Source organism: Alexandromys fortis, unplaced genomic scaffold (assembly GCF_014885135.2).
Source record: "Alexandromys fortis isolate MF-2015 unplaced genomic scaffold, M_Fortis_MF-2015_v1.1 scaffold_53, whole genome shotgun sequence".
In the NCBI taxonomy this organism is placed as follows: Eukaryota; Metazoa; Chordata; class Mammalia; order Rodentia; family Cricetidae; genus Alexandromys; species Alexandromys fortis.
In genome coordinates this window covers 6,528,213-6,537,282 of record NW_026067939.1, presented here as the reverse complement: position 1 = coordinate 6,537,282, position 9,070 = coordinate 6,528,213, and the positions used below count along the sequence as shown (strand labels likewise).

At 42.7% G+C, this 9,070-nt stretch overlaps 1 protein-coding gene across 1 annotated transcript in view; it reads right to left on the bottom strand.

Annotated features, from left to right (window-relative positions):
* Positions 1-3,317: 3,317 nt before the first annotated feature.
* Positions 3,318-9,070, bottom strand: part of Nmd3 (NMD3 ribosome export adaptor) — a 96,559-nt gene continuing 90,806 nt past the window's right edge. The window contains exon 18 of the mRNA XM_050147425.1: positions 3,318-4,674. The gene's annotated coding sequence lies outside the window, so the exon portion shown is untranslated. The remainder of the gene's footprint in view (positions 4,675-9,070) is intronic.

The following is a 9,070-nucleotide window of genomic DNA, read 5'->3' as shown; positions in this document are numbered from 1 at the left end:
GGTGCGAGGAAACAGACGGCGGCGGGGAGTGGTATCTGGAGTGAGCACCCCCCCCCCATGGCAGTGACTCCTGTACCCTGCATGCTCCCAGTCCTTCTAACCTCTGCTGGTCTTGTCATTGCTTAGTCTGCTCCTGCATCACCCTCCAGGGGCGTTTGCTCTCTTTCTCTGGGGCCTTAGTTCCCCCAATCAACGAGCAGGACCCTGATAGACTAGGAGTTAAAAAGAGGGGTCTCTGAAAAGACAGGGAATCTTGTTGCTCCCAGACTGCGTCTCTTTCTGCAGCGAGTAACTTAAGGCAGAGGCTTATAACTGGCCTAAGTGCTGAGAATAAGGAATTCCTAAGTGCTACACCTGAAGAGGCCTTTTTTTTTTTTTTTTAAATCAACCCCTTCCTGTGAGAGCTGGAGGGTGGGGAAGAGTGTGGTGAAATGTTGTCTTCAGACAGCCATGGCCATTGCAGTAGTAAGTGCACTGTAGCTGTGGCTATCTGCTCATAATCAGGACGACAAGATCAGCCAGAACCAGCTGGATTCAGTAGTGGGGGGCAGGGAGAAAGAGGGGAGAGAGAATATGAAGGTGAGAAAGAGGTGTGCTGGTAGATTATAAGGGCAGAATGGGGGTAGATAGGCACAAGATGTGTGTGTTTGTGTGTGTGCATGTGTTTGCATGTGTTGTCAAAGTTTTAAAAAGATGCACTTGACTATTAAGAGCATGGCTCACATGCATTCATCTGGGGTTTCGGTATCAATAGACTCTGTGGTTCAAGTCCTGGAGCCTCAAACAGCAAGTGCCAAGTGATGGAGAAGAGAGAACTAAAGATTAAAGCATTAACAATGTCCTGTTTCCTAAGTAGGGCTGCGGAGACAAGGGAAGCGAGAGCACCTGGAAAAGCCCGTGCATGGATTCCAAAGAAAACACTACAAGAGCATTCGAGGATTGGGTGCCACCACAGTGCTTTGCAAAGAAGTCAAATTCTTCTTTATTCATGTTAGGCTTTCATAATAAGAAGCTGTTTATGACTACTATGTGTCGGCTATGGCTGAACTGACCATGGAGAAACTCGCATCTCTAAAAGGTAGTAAGAACGGTAAATGCCATAGGGGAACGAAACCCCTTGTTAAGTACTTACTAGAGGTGAGTTTGATGTCACAGAAGAGTAGAAAAGACTAAAATTTCTTCTTGTTGGTGTCTTCAGAGGCCACAAACAGCAGCACAGGTCTAGCTGGCTGGGTTAGCATCTGGCCTCTCCCCACGGCACTGAGTGGAAATGCTTACTTTCTGAACTCTAAGCCGCTGTGGAAGTGCTCACAGAATGCCACAGCTGAGCTGGGAGAGACAGGACCTTTGTTAGACCTGGTTTTGAAGAGAACATGTGTCGTATCAGATGACCTTTCTAACTCACCTGTGAACATGCTCAATGCTCTCAAGCTAAAGAAAGTGTGTTGGCTAGTTTTACGTCAATTTGAGGCAAGCTAGAGCCATCTGAGGAGAGAGCCTCAGTTGAGAAAAGCGTCTCCATAAGATTGGACTATAGGCAAGCCTTTGGGGCACTTTCTTAATTCGTGATGGATGTGAGAGGGCCCAACCCATTGTGAGTGATACTACCCCTGAGTTGGTGGTCCTGGATGCTATAAGCAGGCTAACCAAACCATGAGCAGCAGCCCTCCATGGGCACTGGATCACCTCCTGCCTCCAGGCTCCTGCCTCTGCTTGAACTCCTGTACCCACACCCTCCGATGATTAAGACGATGAAGTGAAAGCGAAATCAACTCTTTCCTCCCATCAGAGCAACAGGAACCCTAACTAAAACAGGAAGTAAGCTCTCTCTCAGGATGCTTTGGTTCAGAAGGATTTGAGGCAGGAGCAGGACGTAAGCAACTCCTCACCAGGACAGTGGAGTGGTTAGAGAATCTGCAAAGAACCTAAGAGATCAGGAAGAAAAAAAATCAAAACTCACGAAACACAATTAGTGACTAGCCAGTCACTGCTATTTTATTGCACTCTGCTCACTACAAAGTATGGCCCCATTTTGACCTGTTCCGTTTTCTTATAAGGGTCTACTCTTTGTTTGCTTGGAGGTTTTTGAAGGTGGTGGATATGAGACAGGATCTCACACTGTGTAACCTTGGTTACCACAGCACCTCTAAAACTGGGTCAGTCCTGGCCCCCCTTAAGCTCTGGAATATAACCCCATGACCAGACTACTGTATATTTTTATAACATATTAGTTCCTTTTCTATTGCTATGGCAAGATATCATGACCAAGGCAATTTCTAAAGAAAGGTGTTTATTTGGGGCTTACATTTTCAGAGGGCGAGTCCATAGCCATCATGGCAGGGAGCATGGCAGCAAGCAGGCATGGGGCTGAGAGCTCCCATTATCCCGATAAACCACCCCAAGGCAGAAGGAGCTAACTGAAAATGACTTGTGCTTCTGAAACCTCAAAGCCCATCCCCAGTGACACACCTCCAACAAGGCTACACCTCCAACAATCCTTCCCAAACGCCCTACCAACTGGGGGCCAACTACTCAAATGTATTCAACCTAGAGTCTATGGAGGCCATTCTTATTCAAACCACCACATAATATATGACACCTTTATTTTTTTTTTAGATTTAAGACTTGATTAGTAGGTGCTTGTGGTTTGTTGGCATTTTTGAAAATATCAAGTTGTAAATGTTTATTTCAAGTTAAAAATGAAGTTCTTGAATCTCAATTTGACCAGCTATGACACAATTTAAAAACGTTTAAAGTTTTTTTTTAACTTGTCATTACCGAAAGAGGCATCTTTAGATAAAAATAACAAAATCACAAAAATTCCCATGCTGTATAGACAATGCAGCTAGTTCTACTGTATCTGGTCAGCAGGCAAAAGGCAAGGTCTTCTGCTTCAATCTTTGTTCATTTCTTATGACTGAAATTCTGTATTTCTTCTTGTTGGATGACCAGACCGGATGGTGGTAGAGAGGATAAGTCGGCATTTCCTCAGTTCTGCCCTGCTCAGCCTTGGTAGTAGATAGATTCTCAACTGGCAGATCAGCTGCATCTGTCTCTTTGCCATCTTATGGTTTCGGGTTCTCTGAGCATCTGCACTGGTAACTGAAGTTGGGGCAATACAGATGTGTTGAGGAGGATGCTGACATGGGAGTCTCTCTCTCTCTGTCTCTCTCTCTCTCTCTCTCTGTCTCTCTCTCTCTCTGTCTCTGTCTCTCTCTGTCTCTCTCTCTGTCTCTCTCTCTCTGTCTCTCTCTCTCTCTCTTTCTCTTTGACTTTCCTTGTTCTCTTCATTGCAGTCCTCCCTAGGAGGAGGATCCCCTGCTGAGCCATTGACTGTAACCCCCATATATATTGTCTCTCTGGCTGGCCTTACTCTCCTGCACCCTGGTTGTCAGCACCCTTCATCACTTGCATAGGTGGGTTAAATACTATGGTTAATGCCTTTAGGGACTCCATAATAAGGGTCCCTTCACCTGCCGTGGGCCAGCTCCGTAGCTAGGCCTGCCTTCAGACACACTCTCTGATACCTCATTCTTTCCTCCACACTCACTACTCTAGTAATTTACTGGCAATTGCTTGGAGGACTCCTACTGCTTGGGTAGTGCCCACGATGGTCGCGGTCTGCTGCATTATTTACTGTCTTTTACTGGAATTCCACCAGAGCCTGTAACATCTGCTGCCTCCGCACCCTCTTCTCCTTTGACATCAAACCCCATCTTGGTCTCTCTAACCACTATACCACAAAGATACTTCCTGAGGTACAAATATGTCTTCCTTACCATTGCTGTTGATGAAGTTGACTCTGTGGCATCCCTTACATTGAACCATTTTACTGTTCCCCACTTTTTCTTTGCTATGACCTTCTTGTCTCTGCAGTCGGGTGGGGCTGGGTTACTGCATCTGTGAGGCTGCCGGGGTAGCCAGCGGCCTTGCTGCTGCCTCGAAGTGGGAGCCAGGCTTGGTGACACAGGAGCTGAGGACAGCAACAGTAAGGAGCGGGGGAGGGATGGGGAGCTTCAAAGGCTGGATCTGGACCTCACTGCTCATGGTTGTGGCACTGGTGACTAGGGCCTGCAGCAGCAACTCAGGGGTCTCTGGGGTTTCTGGGGTGCATTCTCTGCTCTCACTACTGATTGAACTCAAGTATGACACTTTTTAAACTGAATATGTATAATGGTTTGGGGGGCATGTGAGTATCCAGAGGGTGTGGATGTCAGAAGAGAACTCTTTGGAGTCCTTCCTCTCTTTCCATCTTTATGTGGGTTTTAGGGATCACATTCAGGTTGTCAGACTTGTGCAATCAGTGCCTTTGCCCACTAAGTCATCTCGCTGTCCCAATGTATCACATATTCTTGGGAGCAGTACTGCACTAACAGTTTTAAATAGGCTTCTTGTCTGTACTGGTGGCTCCTGGTATACCCTTTTCTCACTGATATAAGAGTCCCCACCTCAAACTCTTCTCTTTACTTGGGGGATGAAAATTAAATCTCCCAAACCATGAATATTTTTTAAAAAAATGTTTAAGATGATGTTGAACACTCAGAAGTTCTGATAATGACAAGAGAAATGAAACTGAAACAAGGAGTCTGAGCAGATGGGAGAATTTAATGGGAAGGAACTTTTCCAGGGGGCGGGTAGCAGCAGGATCACCGCACTGATAGCTATTAGGCAGACCTGGAACAAAAAGAGAAAGAGAGGAGCTGATGAGATGATGGCTTAGTGGTTAAGAGTACATAGTACTCTTGCAGAGGACCCAAGTGATGTTTTATTACCATTGGTAATAAAGAAGCTGTTTTGGTCAATGACTTAACAGAGTAAAGCCAGGCAGGCAGAAAATCTGAACAGAGATCTAGAGAGAGAATAGGCGGAATCAGAGAGATGCCATGTAGCTGCTGAAGGAGAAGGACATGCCAAAACCTTACCTAGTAGGCCACAGCCCTGTGGTGATACAGATTAATAGGCATGGGTTAATTTAAGATACAAGAGTTAGCCAGGAATATGCCTAAGCTATTGGCCAAGCAGTGTTGTAATTAGTATAGTTTCTGTGTGATTATTCAGGTCTGGAGCAGTTGGGATACAAGAGAGCAGCCTCTGTCTATAAATGGTGTGCCAACATGGGGGCAACTACATCCACATAAAAACTGAGAGAGCTTGGGAAAGAAGTCTAGACCCAAAAGAACAGAGATAAGCACAGCTTCTTAGAAGCCACATTTTTTTTTTCAGATAGACTCTGTGTTCTGGTGGCAAGCAGAGGCACGGCTCCTTTAAGAGAAGGCCTTCTGATTCAGTGTTAGAGGCAAAAATTGCATGGTTTCTTTAAGATCCAGCTTACTGGTTCATGCTGGCAGCAAGAACTGCTCTGGCTCTTTCGGGAGGTCCAGCTATGGAGCACTTAAATGGGGTTTGTGAGCAGAGTGCTACAAGTTGCTTAATGACAACATAGACCTGCAGCATCCCTGGGGCTGGGTGATGAGCACGGCTCACAGAGCTGGTGATGAATGTATTTTTGCCATGTTGGACTGGGCAGAGCCAAAAGGCAAAGTAGCCTTAGTCCTAGTCACACCATTTAGCATCTTAAGAAAATAATTACAGGTATATAATAAAGACAGATTCAAATGAAAAAGACCTCTAGATGGGCCATAGAGTTGGATAAATGCATGTAGGCTTTGGAAAGAGAGGAAAAAAAATACAGACCGTTATAAAAAGAAGTGAATAGTTTTAAAAAATAAAACAAAGTCTTTAAAGAGACAGTAAAAAATACAAAAGAGTATTAGACAGCCATAGGTTAAAGGAGTAAAGAAAAAATAAGGCACATAAAGATGGAAAATACAGAGTCTGTATTATGTGCATTATGTGTTTTCTTTGTATTTTTTTTTAACTGCAAAGAGACATTTGATTCTGGGGGCTGCTAAGTTAAACCAATATACATATTTTAAAGGTATCTTGACTTCAAAATTTGGGATGTTACTTTTAAGGATATGTTACTTTGGAAAAGAGGTTCTGCTTTTGTTTCCACAGAGGATGAGAACCTGTGGATTCCTTCCAGGCAAATGTGGCTTGATGGAACAAGACCCCCTGAAAAGTCTCTGTGAACCCTAAAAATACTTTCTTTAGAAGAAAGGTGGGGGAGAGATATGATATAGAAATGAATACTTTGGGGGCTGGAGGGATGGCCCACTGACTGCTCTTCCAGAGGACCCGGGTTCAATTCCCAGCACCCACATGGCAGCTCACAACTGTCTGAAGATCCAGTTGCAGGGGATCTGACACCTTCACACCAATGCACATAAAAAAATAAAGTTAAATAAGCCATAAAAAATTAAAAAAAAGAAATGAATACTTTGCATTGGTATGGATCTTGGTCTATTGATACAAATTTAGGGTCAAGTTTGTTATATGTATTTCGGTTCTTGTTTAAGGTAATATATTTAGACAGCTCATTTAAAAATGTAATGTGTAATTAAGAAATACAGATTAATAGTCATTTATAATAATCAAATTTGTAGTCATGTTAGGTTTTCTAGATATGCAGAATTATATTTCAGAGGGATTCTTCAAACCCTTCAAAGACTTACAGAATATGGTATTTAAAATGTTTGTAGAACTTATTCTTTTCATGACAGTGAGACACATCTGCTTCTGGCAGCACCAATTACTTCAGAGAGGTTGATAAGCATTAAAGAAATTTGTTATGGAATTTGCCTTCAATGTGACAAGGCTAGCCATTTGGGCAAGAAATTGTTCTTGCACGGACTGCCTTATGGTATGCTGTATGAACTGGACTGCAGAACCCACAGAAAAGTGACTGCTAAACATTGCAAAAGATGGAATGGTTCTTCAGGATTCCTGCTTCACAGAAGAAACTGCCAGATATTCTGCAAGATACAGAAGAAAGTAACTGACAAACTGCCAAGATAGGTGAAACAGCCTTTCAAATTTCCTGCTTCATGAAAAAGTCTGCCAGATACTATGGGCCTATAGTCTGAAGATAGATGACCCAATGTTACAGAAGAACTTTAGGTGACTATCCAGGTAGCAAGGTATCTCTGTCAACTCTAAAGTTTTGGAAGTTGCTTACAATGCACTTCCTGATTACTTAGGTAATAATATATCCTTCTGGAGTCTTTGAAGAGTTGAAGACTGATAGTTTTCCATAGTTATGATAAAAATAAATTAGATATAAAACTTTAGATATAAAGTTAGGATATCCTATTCATAAAGATAGGATAGATGATAGAATATTTTCCTTAATTTGCCAAATGTAAATGGACTAAATATTGCAACTATAATTCTTGCTTGATAACTCTTTTGTATATGTAATTTTACTATGTTAAAGTTAAAACCTTCCTTTTTATTTAGACAGAAAATGGGAGATGATATGAGATTTTCCTCTATATGCTGTGAATATGTTTTATTACCCTTGGTTAATAAAGAAGCTGTTTTGGCCAATGGCTTAGCAGAGTAAAGTCAGGCAGGAAATTTGAACAGAAATCTAGAGAGAGAGTAGGCTGAATCAGAGAGATGCCATGTAGCTGCTGGAGAAGAACATGCCAGAATCTTACCCAGAAGGCCACAGCCTCATGGCTATACGGATTAATAGAGATGGGTTAATTTAAGATATAAGTTAGCCAGGAATATGTCTAAGCTATTGGCCAAGCAGTGTTGCAATCAATACAGTTTCTGTGTGCTTATTCGGATCTGGAGCAGTTGGGAAACTAGAGAGAAGCCTCCGTCTACACCCATGTTTGGTTCCCAGCATCCAGGCCAGTTCACTGAGTCTCAGACACCCCCTTCTTAACTTTATGTGCACCTACACATACCTGACCATCTCTATCTACCTACCTACCTACCTATTTCTATCTCTATCTATCTATCTATCTATCTATCTATCTATCTATCTACATACAGACAGATTTATAGATCTAAATAGACAGACACAGACAGACAGACAGATATAGTTATAAGTGTGTATAGAAAATGAAGCTACACTGAGATTGCTGGGGTACCACACTGTAGTAGTTTGAAAGAAAATGGTCCCCAAAAGGAGTGGCACTATTAGGAGGTGTGACCTTGTTGGAGGAAGTGTGTCACTGTGCATGTGTATGTGTAGAGATCTCTCTTTCTCAAGCTTCCCTCAGTGTGACAGTTAGTCGACTTCCTGCCATCTACAAGATGTAGCACTCTCAGGTCCACCACCACATCTGCTTGCATACTGCCCCGCTCACCATCACGATAATAGACTGAACCCCTGAAAGTGTAAACAAGTCACCCCAATTAAATGTTTTCTGTCTAAGAGTCATGGTCATGGTGTTTCCTCACAGCAATAGTCCACCCCTACTAAGACACACACACATCATACAGTTGTAAATGTGTATGGAAGAGGAAGTTGTATGGGGACTGCTGGGTAGAAGAGGGAATGGTAATTTCCCACTGGTCATAAGTATGGCACTTTGTAAGAAGCCATGGCCTTGCGTAAGATGCAGATCAGCGGCAGTTTATCATTCACGGTGCCACTGCGGTTCTCAAGGTATGCTAGTAAACCTGGTTTTTACGGCTGATCTGGTCTTCAGAGTTGATCTAGTTCCTGTTATAAGAGTAGAAAATAAGGAAAATGCATATATTGTCAGAGAAAGGGAAGACACCACTCATTCCTGAAAGAGTAGGAGTGGAGGGAAAGACGGGTATCGTATTTTTAGTAGGTAACAGGCTGCGGAATCAGGCCCAAGAGTTTATCTACGCTTTGCCTTCTGAGGTCCCTATCACATACTCATCAAAAACTGGGGGAGAGCAGAAATGGCATATATATCAGAATAAATATGCACTCAATATGAACAACCTAGAAATATTTCACCATACCCCAAGATGTACCAACAACTTGATCTTTACTTTTTTGACACTAATATTTTGCCTGAAAGCCTACTAATTGGAGATTCATTTGAGATTCTATGCTTTGTGTTTTAAAATAATGCATTTTTTTCTTTTGAAAGTGAAGAGATGGGGGGAAGGAAAAACTAACACTAAGGCTGTTTGAAAGCCATAGGAAAATGACTATTTTATAAGCCATATATAT